Below are 21,405 nucleotides of genomic sequence, written 5' to 3'. Positions count from 1 at the left end.
TCACCATTGAGAATGATGTTTGCTGTGGGTTTGTCATATATGGCCTTTATTATGTTGAGGTAGGTTCCCTCTATGCCCAACTTCTGGAGAGTTTTTATCATGAATGCGTGTTGACTTTTGTCAAAAGCTTTTTCTGCATCTATTGAGATGATCATGTGGTTTTTATCCTTCAGTTTGTTAATGTATCACATTGATTGATTTGCATATATTGAAGAATCCTTGCATTGTAGGGATAAACCCCACTTGATCATGGTGGATGATCCTTTTAATGTGTTGTTGGATTCTGTTGGCTAGTATTTTGTTGAGAATTTTTGCATATAAATTCATCAGTGATATTGGTCTGTAGTTTTCTTTTTCTGTAGTATCTTTGTCTGGTTTTGGTGTCAGGGTGATGGTGGCTTCCTAAAATGAGTTTGGGATTGTTCCTTCTGCAATTTTTTGGAAGAGTTTGAGAAGAATGGGTTTCTAAATGTTTCATAAAATTCACCTGTGAATACATCTGGTCATGGACTTTTGTTTGTTGGGAGATTTTTAATCACAGTTTCAATTTCACTACTCATGATTGGTCTGTTCATATTTTCTATTTCCTCCTGATTCAGTCTTGGAAGGTAATACTTTTCTAAGAATCTGTCCATTTCATCCATGTTGTCCATTTTATTGGCATATAGTTGCTTGTAGTAATTTCTTATGGTGCTTTTTATTTCTGTAGTGTCCGTTGTAACCTCTCCTGTTTCATTTCTAATTTTATTGCTTTGAGTCCTCTCCCTCTTTTTCTTCATGAGTCTTGCTAGAGGTTTACCAATTTTATTTATCTTCTCAAAGAACCAGCTTTTAGTTTTATTGATATTTGCTATTGTTTTCTCTGTCTCTATTTCATTTATTTCTGTTTTAATCTTTATGATTTCTCTCCGTCTACTCACTTTGGGTTTTATTTGCTCTTCTTTCTCTAGTTTCTTTAGATGTAAGGTTACATTGTTTATTTGGGATGTTTCTTGTCTCTTGAGGTAGGATTTTATCACTATAAACTTCCCTCTTAGAACTGCCTTTGCTGCATCCCATAGCTTTTGGATCATTGTGTTTTCATTGTCATTTGTCTCTAGGTATTTTTTGATTTCCTCTTTGATTTCTTCAGTGATCTCTTGGTTATTTAGTAGCATATTATTTAGCCTCCATGTGTTTGTGTTTTTTACAGTTTTTTTTTTTCCTGTAATTGATTTCTAATCACATAGCATTGTGGTCAGAAAAGATGCTTGATACAATTTCAATTTTCTTGAATTTACCAAGGCTTGATTTATGACCCAAAATGTGATCTACCCTGGAGAATGTTCCATGTGCACTTGAGAAGAATGTGTAATCTGCTGTTTTTGGATGTAATGTCCTATAGATATCTATTAATCCAAACTGATTTATTGTGTCCTTTAAAGCTTATGTTTCCTTATTAATTTTCTGTGTGGATGGTCTGTTCATTGGTGTAAGTGGGGTGTTAAAATCCACCACTATGATTGTGTTCCTGTTGATTTCCTCTTTCACAGTTGTTAGCATTTGTCTTATGTATTGAGGTGTTCCTATATTGGGTGCATATATATTTATAATTGTTGTCTCCTCTTCTTGGATTGATCCCTCAATCTTTATGTAGTGTCCTTTCTTGTCTCTTGTAACATTTTTTATTTTAAAGTCTATTTTATTTGATATGAGTATCGCTACTCCAGCTTTCTTTTGATTTCCATTTGCATGGAATATCTTTTTCCATCCCCTCACTTTCCATCTGTATGTGTCCCTAGGTCTGAAGTGGGTCTCTTGTAGACAGCATATATATGGGTCTTGTTTTTGTATCTATTCAGCCAGTCTGTGTCTTTTGGTTGGTGCATTTATTCCATTTACATTCAAGGTGATTTTCAATATGTATGTTCCTATTACCATTTTCTTAATTGTTTTTTTTGTTTGTTTGTTTGTTTGTTTCTGTGGGTCCTTTTCTTCTCTTACGTTTTCCACTTAGAGAAGTTCCTTTAGCATTTGTTGTAAGGCTGGTTTGGTGGTGCTGAATTCTCTTAGCTATTGCTTGTCTGGAAAGGTTTTGATTTCTCCCTCAAATCTGAATGAGATCCTTGCTGGGTAGTTTATTCTTGGTTGTAGGTTCTTTTCAGTCATCACTTTAAATATATCACGCCACTCCCTTCTGGCTTGTAGACTTTCTGCTGAGAGATCAGCTGTTAACCTGATGGGAGTTCCCTTGTATGCTATTTGTCATTTTTCCCTTGTTGCTTTTAATAACTTTTCTCTGTCTTTAATTTTTGTCCATTTGACTACTATATGTCTTGGTGTATTTCTCCTTGGGTTTATCCTGCCTGGGACTCTCTGCACTTCCTGGACTTGGTAGCTATTTCCTTTCCCATGTTAGGGAAGTTTTCAACTATAATCTCTTCCAGTATTTTCTCAAGTCTTTTCTCTCTCTCTTCTCCTTCTGGGACCCATATAATGCGAATGTTGGTGAGTTTAACATTGTCCCAGAGGTCTCTTAGGCTGTCTTCAGTTCTTTTCATTCTTTTTTCTTTATTCTTTTCCACATCAGTGATTATCACCATTCTGTCTTCCAGGTCACTTAGTCATCCTTCTGCCTCAGTTAATCTGCTGTTGGTTCCCTCCAGTGTATTTTTAATTTCAGTTATTGTGTTGCATATCTCTGTTTGTTCTTTAATTCTTCTAGGTCTTTGGTAAACTTTCCTTGCAACTTTTTGATCTTTGCATCCAATCTTTTTTCAAAGTCCTGAATCATCTTCACCATCATTATTCTGAACTCTTTTTCCAGAATAGTGCCTATCTTCTCTTCATTTAGTTGTTTTTTTGGTGTTTTATCTTATCCCTTCATCTGGTACAAAGTCTTTTGCCTTTTCATTTTCTCTGTCTTTATGTGGCTATGATTTTCAGTTCCACAAGATGAAATAGTGCTGATACTGCTTGATTCTGCTGTCTGCCCTCTTGTGGAGGAAGCTGTCTAGGAGGCTCGTGGGTGCTTCCTGATGGTTGGGACTGATGGTGGGTTGGGCTGGGTGGGTGGAGCTCAGTAACACTTTAATCTGATTTGGCAGGTGGAGCTCAGTGACACTTTAATCTGCTTGTCTGCCAATGGGTGGGGCTGTGTCCACACCCTGATGGTTGTTTGGCCTGAGGCAACCCAGCCCTGGAGCTTACAGGCTTTTTGGTGGAGCTAATGGTGGGCTCTGGAAGGGCTCACACCAATGAGCACTTCTCAGAACCCCTGCTGCCAGTGCCCCCATCTCCTTGGTGAGGCACTGCTGTCCCCCACCTCTGCAGGCAACCCTCCAACACCAGCAGGTAGTTCTGGTTCAGTCTCCTATGGGGTCACTGCTCCTTCCCCCTGGGTCCTGGTGAGCACACGTTTTTGTGTGCCCTCCAAGAGTGGAGTCTCTGTTTCCCCCAGTCCTGTGGAGGTCCTGCAATCAAATCCCCCTGGCTTTCAAAGTCTGATTCTCTGGGGATTCCTCCTCCTGTTGCTGGACAGCCAGGTTAGGAAGCCTGATGTGGGGCTCAGAACCCTCAGGACTTCTGCAGTATAACTCTTCTCCAGCTTGTGAGCCACCCACCCAGCATTTATGGGATTTGATTTTAATGCAATTGCACCCCTCCTACCATCTCATTGCGGCTTTGTCTCTGGATGTGGGGTGGTTTTATTTGGTGAGTTCCAGTGTCTTTCTGTCGATGTTTGTTCAGCAGTTAGTTGTAATTCCGGTGCTCTTGCAAGAGGGAGTGAGCTCACATCCTCCTACTCTGCCATCTTGATTCTTCTCCTCTGAATTAAAATTTGACTGGGAACTCTCTAAGTAAACACTTGAAGCATCACCATCACCATTGTAATAATAATCGTAAGCATATGAACTAAAACCAAGTGACAAGTGTGGATTACAAAACAGGCCATCCAGAATGATCCAGAATATGCTTATATTGATTAATTAATTTCTGTTTAAATGAATTTATAAAATAAAGAAGAAAATCCATAGAGAAGTTTTATTCCCTAGTAGCAAGGATCTGTAAACCCCAATTTGAGGCACTGTCTCATAGTCAATGTAAAGTCATCACATTTTAAAAGCACAATCAAATTGGCACTTTAGAAGAAATATTCTAGAGAATATCATCTTTAGAGATACTTGGGAACTTTTGAAATAACCTCTTCATTAGATTATTCTATCAACTAATATTTAACTAATTCCCTAGGTTCCATCTGGATGCTAGGTGTTGCAGAAACAAAGATGAATACATGGTTCTGCCATGAAGAAGCTCATGGTCTAATTGAGGAAGATGTCCTTGACTTATAAAAATAATAAAATAAATATGTAATGGTAGAGAGATTGACAGGGACATGGCATTTAACCCAGCATGGAGGCCACAGAAGACTGAAGGACTAAGCTAAGTGTTAAACAGTACATTGAAACTGTTTAAGTTTGAGTGTGTGTGTGTGCGCATGCATGTGTGTGTGTGTGTGTTTGTAGGGACAGGATTGGGGCCCTTGAAAAAGAGAACAGCATGAATAAACATTGCTTTGATGTTGCAGAAGTGAAAATTTTGAAGCAGAAGATGTTAGGGAATCAAACTGGGAATGTAAACAGCAGCTAATCCCTGTGGTTGTGGTAAATTGCTGTTAAAGCACCAGCTTTATCTTTGGGCCATGGAGAGCTCTTAGAGAATGGGAAGCAAGGAATGATATAGTTGACTTGGTACTTTAGTAAGATAACTCTAAGAAGAGGAATAGGGAGGGTAGATAGAAGAATATTCTAATACCCCAAGTGATGATGAGTCCCTGGCTAGAACACTGATGATAATAGATAACAAAATGAAAAAAAAATTACATTTAAGAGATGAAATCAGTAGAATAGTAACTACATGTGGGGAGTGATTGAAAGGAGGAAATTAAGGATAAACTAGTTTTCCAGCTTTGAGGTATCTATCAATTGAGAATGACATTAGAATCAGAGGAAAAACACCTTGAAGAGAAAGCAGTGAGTTAATTTGACATATTGAGAATATAGGGCCTGTGGGCTACCCAATACATGACTCTATTGACTGATTAATATACAAATCTGAAACTTGAGCAGATGCTGTGGCTTAGAAATACAGTTTACGATTCAAAAATTATTAAATTTAAGCTTAAACTATTAAGTCAATTTGATGACATTTAAGATAGGTGCAAGTTATTGAGCAATTACAGGAGCCTAGGGTCTTTCCAAAGTCCTTTAAATGAATTATCTCATTTAAGGCTCACAACAAATATATGGAGTAGATGCTAGTAAAATCCTCATTTTACGATGAATAACGTGAGGATTGGTGTCAAAAGAGGAAATGGCCCAAGGTCACAAAGCTAGCTAGGGTTAGATCTCAGACTGAAGCTCAGGAAACCTGACTCCATAGACTATACAGCTTCTTTGGGAAACTGCATAGTGGGAAAAGCTGTGGGCAATAGCAGAATCCTGGAGAATACCAGCATTTTGTGTTTCATATTTATTATTTTATTAGAAGGTGAGCCAATAAGTGAGACAGATGTCAGAGATATTTACAGAGAACCAAGCTACATAATGTCATGGTGGTCAGGAGAATGGAGAAGGAAGCAGTGGTCAATCTGAGAAGCCAATAAAAATCCATAGTTTCGTTTGGCAATTAAGAGATGACATTCATAGAAAGCAGCTTCAGTGGAATTTGGGAATATAAGGGATATTACAATTGTCAAGGTGATAATTGACTTGTTTTGAAATAACTTATGTTTTGAAAGTTCTGAAGAGAAAAAGAAGAGAGAGATTCAAGTAGACTGTAAGCTTTGATTTGCTTTGGTTCCAGTCTCCATTGTAGGGCAACTTCCTTACCTTCTCTAAATTTAGTGTGTTCTAAATAACTCTTAGTGTTTATTTCAGTTAATTTGGAAATACAAACAGTTATTAACACCTCTTTAATTCCAACTGGGCTTGACTTGCTTCTAACATCTAAGCAATCTCCTTGCTTTTGTAAGAACAACAACAACAAAAGCCCACCAACAGCCTATTCCTCATAATCATAAAGCAACCAAGGTAATACTTAAATATATTTGTTTCTTCTAAAATGTAAACTCCATAGATCCCTATAGCTAAAACAAAGTATTACCCAGAATAAGTCTCAAAAATATATGCTAAATAGACAAAGAAAGGAAACAGTGTTTATAGCAATAATGCACGTTGCTTATTCCCTTTAGAGGTTTTCTTCAACTGGGAAATAATTTCCCATGGCTATAGTTAAAAAGGCATATTATCACATTGTCAAATAGATGTAATGAGGTAGAAGGAATTGCTAATCAATACAGTACCATTTCATCACAAAAATCTGAAATTTAAGAATGCAAAGGAAAGCTATAAGCACAATTTCATTTTCTTCACATAGAACAAAACCTGCTATTGTCCTCTAAATTGTTCATTTATATAAAAGCAGAAATGAAATTACAAGAGTGATGACTAGCTCAACTCAATAAAACTAGTCTCTCTGCACCAAGGGCTGTGTTTGATACCAACAATAAAGTGCCATTTTAGAAAGGAAAATTATGGGCTGACCAAAAAATCATGTTTGTTCTTGGGTCATACAGGGTGCACTTTTAACTGGAGTGACTGCAGCAGGGGTTAAGAGAAGTGGTTTTTATTCATGTTATTTATACAAAAACATGATTCACCTATTTACCACAGTGTCCATTAAGTGCATCAGCTATTATGTAGTGAATTTCTCCAACATAATGACTATATTCAGTTGAAAATCACCAGAGCAACCCTTTTATAAAATGATAATGCATGTGAGAAATAGTCAGTTAAATGTCTGCCCGTAGATTTGGGTATTGCTATAGCAGTCCACATGCTTCCTGCACTTACAAGACAGTTTTATATTTATCAGCTTATTTTTCACATACAGCCAGTTTTACCACCACTTAAACCCTGTAAAGGAGCTTTGAATTAACCTTTTCTTGTTACATGTCTATAAAAAGTATCTCTGAAGCAACAATGTAGAAACAAACAAGAATATTAGCTTTTCTCATGGTTCACATCACTTCAAAGAAAAACATTTGTTTTTCTCAATAATTTTCTGAATTCCTCCATCTGAATGATAGAGATCATGTAAAATTTATTTCATTTCATTTTGAAAAGTGAGAATTTTTAATCTAGAGACTTGCTTTAATGGCTCAGTTCTTCTGAAAGTAAATATTTTAAAAATTCCTAAAGATCCTCTTCTTCAAATCTGCCTTGCAGTCAGTCTTAATTTTGAGAACTCTGAATTTTTAGAATCTCATATTTTTATTTAAACTCTAATCTATAGTGTTATCTCTGGGTGGGCCTAAATAAATGCAACTAGATCACAGGTTCTCAATTTATGGTGTCTGTGTATTTGAATGGAAAAAAAAGAGAACGTATTTATTTTTAACTAACCTCTAATTGACAGCTGGCATTTGTTCCATTATGAATATAGTCAACCAACTGGAGCACTGCTAACAGTACCTATGACTTTGTCACCAATAGAAATGACAGTTTTCAAACCATCTGCAAGTTGTGATGATAACCCAAAGCATCGCTAATGATTATCACTACCTTGAAATTACAGTAGTTATTTTTTCTTCTGGTTAATCTTATTTAATATGTTAAAGAAGCATTTACTTTACTGCATCACATTTATTAATATTATGATAAATGTATTTCAATATAATTGGTTCCCTTTGCAAATTCTTCTCCTTTATTTTACATGTTTAAAAGCATTATTCTGAGGAGGGTTTCTGTAGACTTCACCAGACTATCAAATGTGTCTACTACTCAAAATATGACAGGGTAGCGTTGGGGTAACCTGTTGCTTTTTTGTTCATACACTACATCTTGCTTTGAATCAGATGATTACCAAAGAATTTTCAGTTTTCAGAATATTTTTTGGCATCTCTACATATTCTAACTGTTGGTATTTTTATTGCTTAGCAGTTAATGAACAAAATACAGAGTTGGGATCTATCTTCTAAATTTTTTTCCAGATCTATCTGCTCCTAAGATTGTTGGCAGAGTTAAAAATTCAGCCAGTCATTTAGGGCTAAGAATTCTTTAGAGCCTTTTATGTCTATTACAGAATTGCATAAAGGAAATAAAACATCACTTTTAGAGGGAAATGGACAGAAGACTTCAAACCCTCAGGAAATTACAGCCCAAATGTTACAGTGAAAAACAAAATGATCAATTAGCAAGTTAGTCACCAACTCCAGCCAACTAGCAAGGTGGAATTGGTCATCTAGCTTTTGGTCAGAGGACCTTGGGAATTTTTCTCCTGTGCTGGTTTCCTGTACAAAACTTTACCTTCTCAAAATCTCTGCTTTTATATTGCATCTTCTTATTTTGAATTCATTTTTCTCAGGTTCTTTGCAACCTCCCATACTTTCCAAGGTGGTAGCTAATTAATATTTTAATGGAAGTGATACTGTAGAAAAAAGAAAGGTAGAAGAAAAAAATTATTTTCATGTCCACTTATTTTTTCACTCCACATTTGTTGAGCACTTTCTAGGAGTTAGGCAATGTGGAGAGAAAGAAGAATAAAGTATGGTGCCTCTCAGCAAGAGGCACCTCTTATACACCTCAGTTCCTCTTCTTTCTATTATATGCTACTCACACACCCCCTTGGTGTGTTTTAACACATACTACAAGTATCTGAATTTTTAAAGTGACCGTAGACTAGTAAATTGCTTAAAATATTTATAAAAGTGTAACTTATGTGTTGGACTCCCCAGTGGGCCACAGTTTAGTTACCTGAAGAGAAAAGGAAGATATGGCATAATTAGTAGAAGTTAATGACCCTGTCTCCCTAGTCAGATGACAACCCAGCACCCCATGACATAGTGTCAGTTCTGGTGGATCAAAGGAAGGTTGGTTACCATTTGTGTATGTATTTTTAAGCAAAAATTAGGTCACACTGTAATACAGGTTAACAAATTTTTCAGCTAATAATTTCCATCTTTCCACTTCAGTAAATGTTTCTTTTATCTAAAATTCAGACTTATTTCAAAATTCCCCAGTATTTCCTAACATGTCCTTCACAGATAATTGCCTAAACTAGGATCCTATCTAGAATTTTGCATTGTCCCTTATTGTTTTGTGCCTTAAGACTCTTTTTAAGACATAGTACCAAAATGCATCTTAAATTGTTTATTGTTCTTAGTTTTGTGGTGTGGTTCAAACAAAAATATATAATGTTTTATAATCATACTTACATATTTCCTGAGTATATTTAATTTTAAATTGCCTCTGCCTCTTTTATTTCTAGTATGACCAGTATTGCCAGTGAAAAATTCATTCTTTCAAACCAATCTATATATGATACAAGAATAAAATATTAGTTTCTCCCTTCATGAAGGGCTATGATCAGAAGTTATGGTGACAAAAGTTTGCTGATATTTTCTTTTTTTATGTGTCTGTGAATAAATTCCTTGACAAGAAATTGACTCCTTTGTAATGTTTAAATAGTTCAGAAAATGTAAAAGGCTTAGATATAGCCAGTCCTGAGCATACTCAATACATACATATCTTATATTTTTAAAAGACTGGCTTTTTATAGGAAATTAAATTTAATTCTGCCTTAGGGAACACAATTTGAAGCATGCAATTCTTCAGCCTAAATATGCATGCATATTATTTTCTGTAGAATTTAATCATAATTGGAATTGTGTTTGGGATCATCATTCAAAATTGCTGCCTCCTTGCCTTTTGCCACAAAGTTTCATTCTGTTCCCCCCACCGCTTTGTCTAAGAACTCTGTCAGTCCTATCAAAATGCCTTAGCTTTCTTCAAACTGCGCTAGACAAAAAGGAAAGGGGAGAAAATGGGCTTTTTGAAGATGATTGAATTTTATATAAATCCAAAGCTCATTTCCTTTTTGGCTTTAGTGAATAAAAGAATATTTGCAAAATCCTGCAAGAGTGAGCATCACTTTTTATTATTGTTAACATGAAGCCAATTCAATAGAAACAAGCTGAGATGAAGGACAGTTAAACACAGGTCTGGCTTTATAGTGTTGTTAACATTCCTAGAAAGGTTCCTTTTTTGATAATATCTAACTTCTATTCAATTTCCTCTGCATTTTACTTACAGCTTCACACTATTTTGATTCTGAGAATATATAATTTCTTCCTTATACAGAGCTTAAAATAGTGAAACTTAAATGTATAGGGTAGTGACAAAAACAGGACAGTCTCCAAAGTGTTGACTCTGATTTCTGTGGTTCATTAAGGTGCTTATGAGATGCCCTTGTAATTGAGCTGCATAGCTATAGACTTCTTTTCCTAAAGTTTATATTTTTTCAGTCAATAAGTATTTATTGAACATATACTATATGTCAAGCTTGGGATACAGCAGCAGTAAACAGAATAGAAAAAAACAAAATCCCCACCCTGCATAATTTACATTCTAATTAGGTTTGTGTGGTGGGGGGAGGGAATAGGGGTGATAAGAAGTAGACAGTAAGAAAGAAAGAAAAGTATAACATGAAGCATATTGGATTATGGTAAGTGCTAAAGAGAGACCTGAAGTTGAGAATGGGGCAGTCACCAGGTAAAATCTCATAGAGAAGGTAACATTTGATTAAAGCCCTTCAGGAGGTAAAAGAAAAAGCCCTGTAGATGTTTGGAGGGATATCTCTATCCATGATTCTGAAGAAGGCAGGATGGAACAAGAATGGCTTGGGCATAGACAAAAAAGAAGGGAAATCTGGAATTTACAGTGTAGACTCTCACTTCTTCTTGCTGCAACTCTGAATAGCTTGCAGAGCTACTGGGTCACTTGGAGGCTCAGCTGGATTTTATCTTTTTTTTCCTAAGTAATAATAAAAATTATCATAACCATTTAAGTTCTTAATACATTTCAGACACTTTAAGATCTTTATGTATAGTGTTTTTTTAATCCACTCATTTCTCTGAGACAAACCATGGCATCTTATTTACCAGAGGAGTGCCCTGAAATCTGTGCTCAGCTAGTGGATAGCACATCCAGATAACAACACAGATCCAAAGCAAGGCTCCAGACTGTGTACCACTGACTGCTCTGCCACACAAATACTCATACACCTTGAGATGTGTGTGTGGACATATTCACAGATAAGATGAATTACTTTTGTATATTGGCCACTTAAAAAAAATCACAAAGTGAGAGTTGTGAGTTAAGTTTTATTTGGGGCAAAATGAGGACAATAATCTGCAAGACAGCATTTCAGATAGTTCTGAGTAACTGCTCCAAAGAGGCAAGGGTATACATGTGATTTTGGTGAAGGGGGAGTACATGAAATCAAGCACATATTTTTTGCAGGTTTCTGCTAGTCTTGTGAAGGTTACTGCTAGTCACAAGGAGCAGACATCACCATTAAGGTTTTTAGTGCTTTTCTAGACATGAGGAGATATAAGAATTGGGCTCATAAAATTAGCTCCTGTAAATATCTAACTATCTGTAGACAAGTTCTGCCAGATGTTCCCAAAGCACAGAGTGCCTCATTTCTGCTCTTCACCCTGAATTTCAGGGGATGTTGAAAGTCAACAGCTGCAGTAACATATGACTTAATCCTTGTAGAGGTAGATGGCAAATGCCAAAGGCAAGTGCTAATTTGCAGTAAGTAGACAGGGCCCCCTCATGGTTACAAATTTGACCATGCTTTGGGAGACATTTCATGACCATTTCATCCCATGGTGCTAGGAAGACTCATTCCTAGGTCTGGCGAAGGGTTTGCTGATAGGCCACTAAAAGAGCTATTGCTGGACTATGTCTTATTAACAATAATCAAAGGTCTCTGGACCACCTGTCTTACTAGTCTGTTGTGGTCCAGAAAAAAAAAAAAAAATCCCTCTTGTTGCATCTTCCCACATCTAGATTTACACTATTACAATCACTGATCTCACAAAAACTATATATTTTTGTCAAAGGCTCAGTCACATATTTGGTAATACAAGAAAAAACAATTTTGTAAAACAGGCAAAATATGAATAACATAGCTAGCAGTAATATGAAGGTTGTAAGTAAGAATTAAGCCAAGAACTTCCATTAAGTGTGGCCCAGTATATCCTCAGGTATATATCTGACTTAGTCTGTTCTGTACCAATCCTTATCTTTTAGGGAAATTATACATTGGCACTGTTCATAAGGCTCCCAGCCCAATTTCCTAATGTTACTAGGCTGATCATCATTAGTATGATTTAACTGTTCCCAACATAGAGGAGCTTGTAAATTTAAATGACCATAGCCTGGTGTCAACCACATGAATCAATCCCATAATTGTGAGAGGTTTCCCTCTAATAAATGAGAGCTTAAGTTTTTGATTGCAACTCTTCTTGTTGTTTTGATTGAGTTTGAGTGACCCTAAAAGAAAATTAGTGTCTATGACCAGGGTCAGAGCAGGTATTATTAATTGGCTAGATGAGGGGATCCCACCTAGTATAGCAATAGTGGCCTGAACTAGAGTATAATTTCTTTCTTCTAGAATAAATTTCCTAATTACTTTCTTCTAGAATAAATATTCCTAAAATCCAATTAGAGCCTTGGAGTGGAGAAATCCACCAAGGTAATCCGGAAGTACTAGACACAGGTACTTGGCCACAAACCCAACAATTGGATTGATTTTTAAAAACTAGCATAGAATTGTGCCCATGATAGAAAAATATGTGATTCATATACAAAGTTCCAAGAAGTCAAGAAAATGTTACAAATGATCATAGGAGTCAGGTCCAGAATCTTGGGCTAGGGATCTACTTCCGATGCCATCTTCTTTTTGTCCTTGTGTGAGTGGAGTTTCTCCTCTGAGCATTGTTTTATGGTGAGTTTGAGGTCAGCAGTCCTCTCTATAGGCCAGTCCAGTGCAGGGGCCCTGTGTGAGTGGAAATTAATCCGAGTAAAGTCCCTTCAGTTTCACAGTGCATGAGCTAGTTAAGAGTACCTGATAAGGGTCCTTCCATCTAGTTTGAAGATAGGACTTTAAATTATGTCTTTTTCTGTGTGCATAATCCCCTGGTTGCAGGTCATGGGGCATCTGATCTTCATCCAAAGATAGATTACCAAGATAAGCTTCAGAAACAAACTTAGAATGTCCCTTTATAATTAAATTTAACTTTATATTAATGTGACATAACAGCAAAGAACCATCTGGGAAGCAACTCAGTAAATACAGACCTCCATTAACAAAACTGGAATTTAATATTCACTGAAAATAATCTTTTTCTCTCTAAAATTACCCTAATTTCTACCAAATAAAACCAAAATAAGACTGGTTTGTTTGCAAAATAAGTCTGATCTCGATAAAGTTGTTCTTATGCTTTATATAACTATAATTGATAATATAGCCTTTTTGTCTTTGCTGAAATTTTTATAAGGAGTCTCAGACTGGAATTTTAAGACCCATCATGGCTAGGAAAGTCACACCAAGGGGTTATCACAGATTTTGCCTAACAGATATAGGTGAATTCCTCCCTTTTCAAGGTCCCCAAAATACATTGAAAATTATTTACCTGTTAGTGTGGTAGCCTTCCTAATTTATCTGATAAAGATGCTGGCAAACTAAGAGTTTCCCATCTTAGGAGGGATCAGGTAGAGAGACAAGGTGAATGTTTCAATTCTGCTTACTTGTGTATAATTTATGAAATTACTGTACATCATGAATTTGATGGGAAGGTTTTTCTCATACTTCAAAAACACAGATTTAAACCAGTAATTTTTCAGATAGAAGTCATAAAAATTATAACCATATACACCAGTTCACTAAATCTTATATAACTAATCCTTTTTATTAACAGTTTTATGAAGCCATCAGTTTTCCCATTAGAACCCTTTAATTTCTTACCTAGTTCAGCATTATAGTCTGAAAGTCAGAAACTTGTATTTATCCAAAAGTCCTTTCTATAAATCTTCTTGAAGAGGAAGCATTTTTTGCAAAGACATCCAAATAAAACTATAACTGTTTATAATGACAAAAGACTTAAGGAGTCATGTTTAAAATCTGATTATGATGCAATTAACAAAGAAATTTGTTACTGCTGTGGCATATAGCACTTTAAGATAATAACTAGAATTATGACTGATAACATTTTCCCAGGACATGTCAGAATTTTAGGAACTCCATATAATTTCTAAAATATCTATATTAGTAATATTTACCCTACAATATAACCTAAGAAGATTTATTACTCATTTGACAATACTCTCTATTTATTTTAGCATACCAAATGTACCTAATTAGCTTAATATCTCTCTTTGGGATGTTTCTGGGGCCCTTTGAAGCAGCCCAAAGTTAGCTAGTAGTCAAAAGACTTCATTAAAATTTGATTTAGGAAGTTTTGTCAAAAATATCAAAAAGCTTTAGAACACTTAGTCAGATAGGATCATAGGTCACTGCGAAACAATAGTTATTCACTTAGCCAAAATAACAATAAACTATTTTAAAGGCAAATACAGAACAGATCATTTAAAATGTAAAGAACTTAAAATCTGTTATCAAAGGCAGTTCAACATTTTAAGAGGACCTAACAGAGAGGAAAGCCAAATTCAAAGTTTGCACCAGCTTACTTTTAAAATTCATTTACACAATTAAATTCATTTTAGACTTAATCCTGATGATGTATAAAACTCTTTTCTCAGTATCCACTTCCCACAAGGCTTCCATCACTTTCTGCATCCATCACTTTATTTTTTTTTATCCAGAAACAACCAGCTCTTAAGGCATACTTACTTTCTTTTCCCTTAATAAAATGTGATTCCATTCCTCATATCTTATTTGCTGAAAACACAAATCCTACTTAAGGAGCCATGAAGTGTTCTTTATATCAGCACACTGTAGATTGATAGACATAAATCCAAATAATTTCTTGAAAAATGTACTTTCTTATAGAAAATATCTGTCTCACCAAACATATTTATTAATAATTCTAAAGCTTTTGTTTCTCTGTTAAAGGAAGCCAATGTTCAGTAATTAATATTCATATCTTATTTTATTTGGGAATGATCTAGCTATTTGATAAATTTCCATCACTTCACTTAATTTAGCACAACTCTGGAATTTCAAGTTACCAAAATCTGGAGAGAATATTTTAGATAGACATTCCTAAAACATAATTATTCTTAATATAGTTTATCTAAAACTTCTTATCTCATTTACATTTTCTTTCCTTAAAAGCTTCTTCACATCAAGTTACTTTGCTTGTTGACAAATTTCCTACAGATATAACAAGATTTTGTTTAACTTATATTAAACCTAGGTGCAACAAAAGTATGATACTTAATGTTGATAACTCTAAAGACATGTTTCTATTAATTAGATCAACAAACTTGAACATAATTTAATATTGAATATTTTCCAGTTCACATTAACCTGAAATTCATTTAGCTTAATTTCTCTTGTGTTTAGAATTGTTTGTTTTTAGATTTGTAAGTGCTTACTTTTCTTTAAGCCAACTAAATGGAGCTCATTTACAAATTAACCTCAGAAATATGATCCAAAAACAAAGATACATACTGAGACACACCTATATCCAGACAGATACAACAAGAGATCTAGCTTCATTTTCTAATCTTAGTCATGAATCACATATCACAATATAAAACTTACTAATTGTAAGTAAGAGTTGGAATAAGTTAAATTTGAAAAGAAAATTTTCCATTCTTTTTTTTTCTCAGTCTCAGGGATTAGAGGTGACTTAGATAAGATAAGTGATCCTGAGAGCTCTGGCCTCAAGGCAAAAGGAGAGAAAATCACGTTCTCTGATTTGTTGTTCCTTCAGGGTCAGAATTCTAAAGATACATACACATACATATATACATATACATATATATACATTTTTTTTTCCCTTGAAGCTAGTTTTCTCTACTGGTTGGGAAGTAAACAGGAGTCAGTTATCCTTCAAGTGGTATTGTGTACTTAATTGGTGCAATTGAAGGTTCATAATTTTCATAGATACCCTCTTTTCTTTCTTTCTTTTTTTTTTTTTGGTATTGGAAAGTTGCTCAGCCAGTGTAACAAGGGTGTTTGTATGTAATGTGAAACAACCTACATTATATCTTTTGACTAGAGTAGCCAAATCCTCATCTAAGCTTTCCAAAAAAGGCAGAGTTAAACAAAGGATCATTTTGGTTGTTAAAAAATGACTCAGGTGTCAAGTCAGAATGTGGCTTAAAAGTTTTTTCAAACATTTCACAATAGTCTGGAATTGATTCATGAAATCTTTGCTTGCACTGTTGAAACTCTGTCCACTCTATGGTTTTTAGAAAAAGCTCTAGGATAAGTTTGAGTAACTTCTGGGTTAATCCTTTGCATTCAGTGTGAGCCTGTGGTTCAAAAACTACTAAGGGATGTTTCTGTCCTGCTTCCTCTATCCATTCCCTTGCTATGCTTTCAGAAACTGACAGCTACATTAATTGATATTGATCTGAAAACCTGGGCTCATAGGTCCAGATGGTTAATTCAAATTCCTTAGCAAATCCCAATGGATCTTGACTTGGTTTTGGAAATTCCTTAGCCAAGGTTCTAAGTGTTTGCTCAGGTCCAGGGTGTGTGCATAAACACCAAGGATGGTATAGCTCTCATTAGAGAGAGCTATAATTACTTCTGATTTTTTTTTTTTTTTCCTTTACTGGGGAAGAGGGATTAGCGGGAGGCAGAAGAGTTGGAAGAGAAAAAGAGATAGCATCTGGGCCAGGCAATTCAGATAGAAGAGAATATGTGGAAGGAGCAAAGGGAAAGACAGAGTCAGAGACAGCAGCCTTTTTTAGTTTAGATGCCTGTAGGTACCAATCAAAGTAAGCATTCCATTCAGTCTGTTTGATTTTATGCTCAGCTTTTTCTGTGTGCATAAAAATATAGAATATCAGATGAACCCCAATTTGGCCATTTTAGCATAATTTCCCTAATTAAGTAGGTATTTGCATGCATGAGTTTTGTACATACATAAACCTTGCTGAGGTGTTAGAGACTGGCTTTCTGACAACCCTTGTTTTTGTGTTTGAGAGGCTCCATTTCCCATTTTAAAGTTGAATTTTTCAGGGATAAAACTTACTAGTGAAATTGTGTGGTGGGTCAGTGAGCTGTTTGTGAGCTTAAGTCCTCTAGGCATCACCCGAGAGTTGTTTCAGCCTTCTTGTGTGTCTTGGTTTCTTCCACCTGTAGTCTAAGACCACCATGGGTGCTTGGTTTGCTGAATGGCCAATTCTTATTTGCAACCCACAGACAAGCAAGTGTTTTAGTTAATGAGTGGGTTTCCCTATGGGACCACTGCATGGTATGAGAACTCTGCCTCCACTACTCCTGTAAATTTCTCAGTCTCCTGAGTAAGTTGTAACTGGCCAGGAAGAGTCTTCTCCCTTTGCTTTGGAGCAAAGCTCTCATGCACTATCTTCAATTTTATCCAAAAAATTTCTATTAAGGCAGCTGAACTGAGAAAAAGCATCAAATCAGCCTCTTACCTAACCACTCAGCACAGGCCACTCAGTCTCCTACAACTAAGCAAACTCTGGTATTTTTCAACCAGGCCCCACCAGTATTTTTCAGCTGGGTTGGTATTACCTGGTATCTTTCAATGAGCCACCCACCCCTGTATCTTTCAACTTGGGTGTGGGGGCACATACCTGCTATACACCACCAAATAAAACTCAGGGTCAGCAACAAACATGAGAGATTCGAGAACCAGAAGAGACTTAGCCAAATTTGTCTGAACTTCCTGAAGAGGTGGATGGGTGCGAGCGGTCTCTGCTGGTACCAAGGATCTATTTCCCTGCTGAGTTCAGGCAAAGGAAAGAAGTTGACTCTGGGTTCTTTACTCATGGTTACCATAGCTGTTGACTTAAAAAAAAAAAAAAATTCACAGTATGAGTTGAGAGTTTCACTTGTGGCAAAATGAGGATGATAGCCTGGGAGACAGCATCTCAGATAGCTTAGAGAAACTGCTCCAAAGAGGCAGGGGTAAGGTCAGTATATATGTGATTTTAGTTAAGGGAGAGTACATGCAATCAAGCACATATTTTTGGAAGAAGTTTTCTGCTAGTCTCATGAAGGTTCCTGCTAGTTATGAGAAGCAGATGTCACCATGAAGGATTTTAGTGCTTTTCTAGATATGAGGAGGTAAAAGAATTGGGCTTATAAAATTGACTCCTGAAAATCACTATCTGAAAACTGATTTCTCCAGTTTTTCTCAGAGCATGGAGTGCCTCATTTCTGCTCTTCACCCTGAACTCCTTTCAGGGGACATTGAAAGCCAGCAGCTGCAGTAGCACATGATTTAATCCTTCTAGAGGTAGATGACAAGTCCCAATGGCAGGTGCCAATTTGTAGTAGACAATAGGACATTAAATATTCAAAATAACATCAAAGATTTAGTAGTATATTTTTAAGAGGCTCAATCTAAAATCTTCATTCAGAGTTAAGATGGCAGCACAGTAGAAGCACAGAGTTCATCTCTATCCATGGATGCATCAGGAATACATCTATAGTTTCAAAATTCTCACAGAAAACTGGCTGAACACTAACAGAAGACCCTGGACACTGGAAGGACTATAAAGATCCCTGCATAACTGGGTAGAATGCAAAAAAAAAAAAAAAAAAAAAAAAAAAAAAAGGAGAAGGAAGAAGAGAGGAAATGGGATGGGACTTGCACCCCTGGGTGGGGGAGCTGAAGCAGAGGAGAAATTCCAAAATTCAGAGAAACCCCCATCTGACAGGAAAACCCCCTCTCTAATGAGAAAATCAATTGGGTCAAAAGGGAAGAATTTGAGGCCATCAGAAGAGGGTGAAGCCGCCCATCTGTGGCAGACAGGACAGAGTGAGAAATACACAGATGGTCCATACCATGGTCCCAGACTGAGACATGTTCACAGGTGTGCAAGGGGGCTGGGAGTTGGAGCTTGGGGATTGGAGAAGACTCCTGGGGTGAGCACTGCTGTTGTCTGCAGGGAAACGGATTGAGAGGATGGGAGGGAGGAAATCCACAGCAGGAAATGCCTATGGAGGGAGACCAGACTGCCATGGAAGCAGGGTGTTACTGTGCTACATGCAGGGGGAGAAGCCACTATTGTAGCCTCTCTCTTCCCACATGCCAGCACCTGCCAACAAATAATAAAGGAAGCTGTCTCCAGGGCTGGTTGTTAAAGGACAGTCAGTGAGTAATAGAAAAAGACCCCTAAGGTTGGCTCGCATATGCTTTAAGCCAGGCACAAAAAAAGGCTCTCACTAGGGCCATATGTCTTGCACTCATGGCTGCTGGCTTTTCTGCACCACCAGGGCTCCCACAATCCAAGCAATCACACCACTATTGTGTCCCGTCCTTACTGAGGCAGACCCAAGAGCTCCAAGGCAGCCTCAGGACCAGACTCCTGTGGGTAGATCACAAGCAGAGGTGGGGATAAAAACAAAGCTGAACCCCAGGGACAGGGGAACAAAGGAAGAGGATTGAAAATCTTTCCATCAGCTGCACAAGCTAAAGATTTAATTCCTACAATCAGCAGGTAGACCCTGCATCTATGGAATATCTGAGTAGGCAATGAGTGTTCCCACAAATGAAAAAGTTCTAGCTCTGGCAACCATGGAATTTGGGGGTTAGCAAATGCAGGAACTGGGCCAGATCAGAGTCTGAGTGGTCCCCACAGGTCCAGAGACCAACCTAGAGGCAGATGAGGGCCTCTTGGGGAGAAGTTGTCATGTTACTCAAGGTGTGTGCAAGGACACTTACAGCAGAGACACCAGAAAAACATAATTATGACTATTTGATTCATTCACTTGTTGGTTCTACCTTTATTTTTTTTTTTTCATTAATTTAGTCTTTTGGGACCTTTGTGTTTTATAACATTTTTTAATTTAATTTTTTAATATATTTCTATTTTTAGTTTGCTTTTTTGTTGTGCTGTGTTCTTTTTCCCTATCTTTTCTCCATCTCCAACAAAAAGTTTTATTGAGATATAACTGACATACAATAAACTGCATATACTTAATATACTTTATTATTTTTTTATATTTCCAATTTACTTTTTCTGTTGTTCTGTTTTTTCTTTTAATTTAATTTAATTTTATCATTTTATTTTTAATCATATTTATTGGATTGTTCTGTTTCCTTCCTTTATCCTTCAGGTGGCACACTGCTTTGGTTTTATTTTTAGGTTTTGTGTTTTTCTTAGTTCTGATATGAATAGTTTGATTTTGTCTTTGGGGTCTTCTCTTTATCTGGTGGTTCTCTTCTTTTTTGTTTTATTTGGTTGTTTTTTGTTTCTTTTGCATGTGTGTGTTTGTTTCTTATTTTGTTTGTTTGATTTTGTTTTCACCATCTCTCTCAGGTTTCGTTTTCTTTAAATTTTTTTCTTTGATATATTGTTATTGTATTCTTAATATATCTATTTCTACATTGCTCTTCTGTTGTTCTGTCTTCTTTCCCCTTTCTTCATCTTTCGTTTTTATTTATTTATTTTTTAAATTAAGATATAATTGACATACAATAAACTGCATATATTTACAGTGTACAATTTGATTTTTTTTTTATTAGCAGTAACGTATATATGGCAATACCAGTCTCCCAATTCATCCCACCTCAATCCCCCCTGCTTTACACCCTTGGTATCCATATGATTATTCTTTATATCTGTGTCTCTATTTCTGCCTTGAAAACTGGTTAATCCATGACATTTTTCTACATTCCGCATGTATGCATTAATATACAATATTTGCTTTTCTCTTTCTGACTTACTTCACACTGTACGATGGTCTCTAGATCCATCCATGTCTCTACAAATGTCCCAATTTTGTTCCTTTGTATGGCTGAATAACATTCCATTGTATATATGTACCACATCTTCTTTATCCATTCATCTGCTGATGGACATTTAGGTTGCTTCCATGACCTGGCTATTGTAAACAGTGCTGCAATGAACAATGGGGTGCATGTGTCTTTTTAAATTGGTTTTCTCTGGGTATGTGCCCAGTAGTGGAATTGCTGGGTCATATGGTAATTCTATTTTTAGTTTTTCAAGGAACCTCCATACTGTTCTCCATAGTGGCTGTATCAATTTGCATTCCCACCAACAGTGCAAGAGGGTTTCCTTTTCTCCACAGCTTCTCCAGCATTTATAGTTTATAGATTTTCTGATGATTCCCATTCTAATCAGTGTGAGGTGAGGCCTGAATAGAGTTTTGATTTGCATTTCTCTAATAATTAGTGATGTTGAGTAGCTTTTCCTGTGCCTCTTGGTCACCTGTATGTCTCCTTTGTAGAAATGCCTGTTCAGGTCTTCTCCCCATTTTTTGATTGGGTTGTGTTTTTTTGATTGTTTTTGTTTTTGTTTTTTTGTTTATATTGAGCTGCATGAGCTGTTTATATACATTGGAGATAAATCCTTTGTCTGTTGATTCTTTTGCAATTTT

The 21,405-nt window shown here is 36.3% G+C and overlaps 1 protein-coding gene across 1 annotated transcript in view; it reads right to left on the bottom strand.

Moving 5' to 3' along the window:
- RIT2 (Ras like without CAAX 2) overlaps window positions 1-21,405 on the bottom strand; it is a 601,483-nt gene that overhangs the window by 480,996 nt on the left and 99,082 nt on the right.

Source organism: Hippopotamus amphibius, chromosome 11 (genome assembly GCF_030028045.1).
Source record: "Hippopotamus amphibius kiboko isolate mHipAmp2 chromosome 11, mHipAmp2.hap2, whole genome shotgun sequence".
NCBI classification, from domain to species: domain Eukaryota; kingdom Metazoa; phylum Chordata; class Mammalia; order Artiodactyla; family Hippopotamidae; genus Hippopotamus; species Hippopotamus amphibius.
This window is presented reverse-complemented; position numbering and strand designations above follow the sequence as displayed.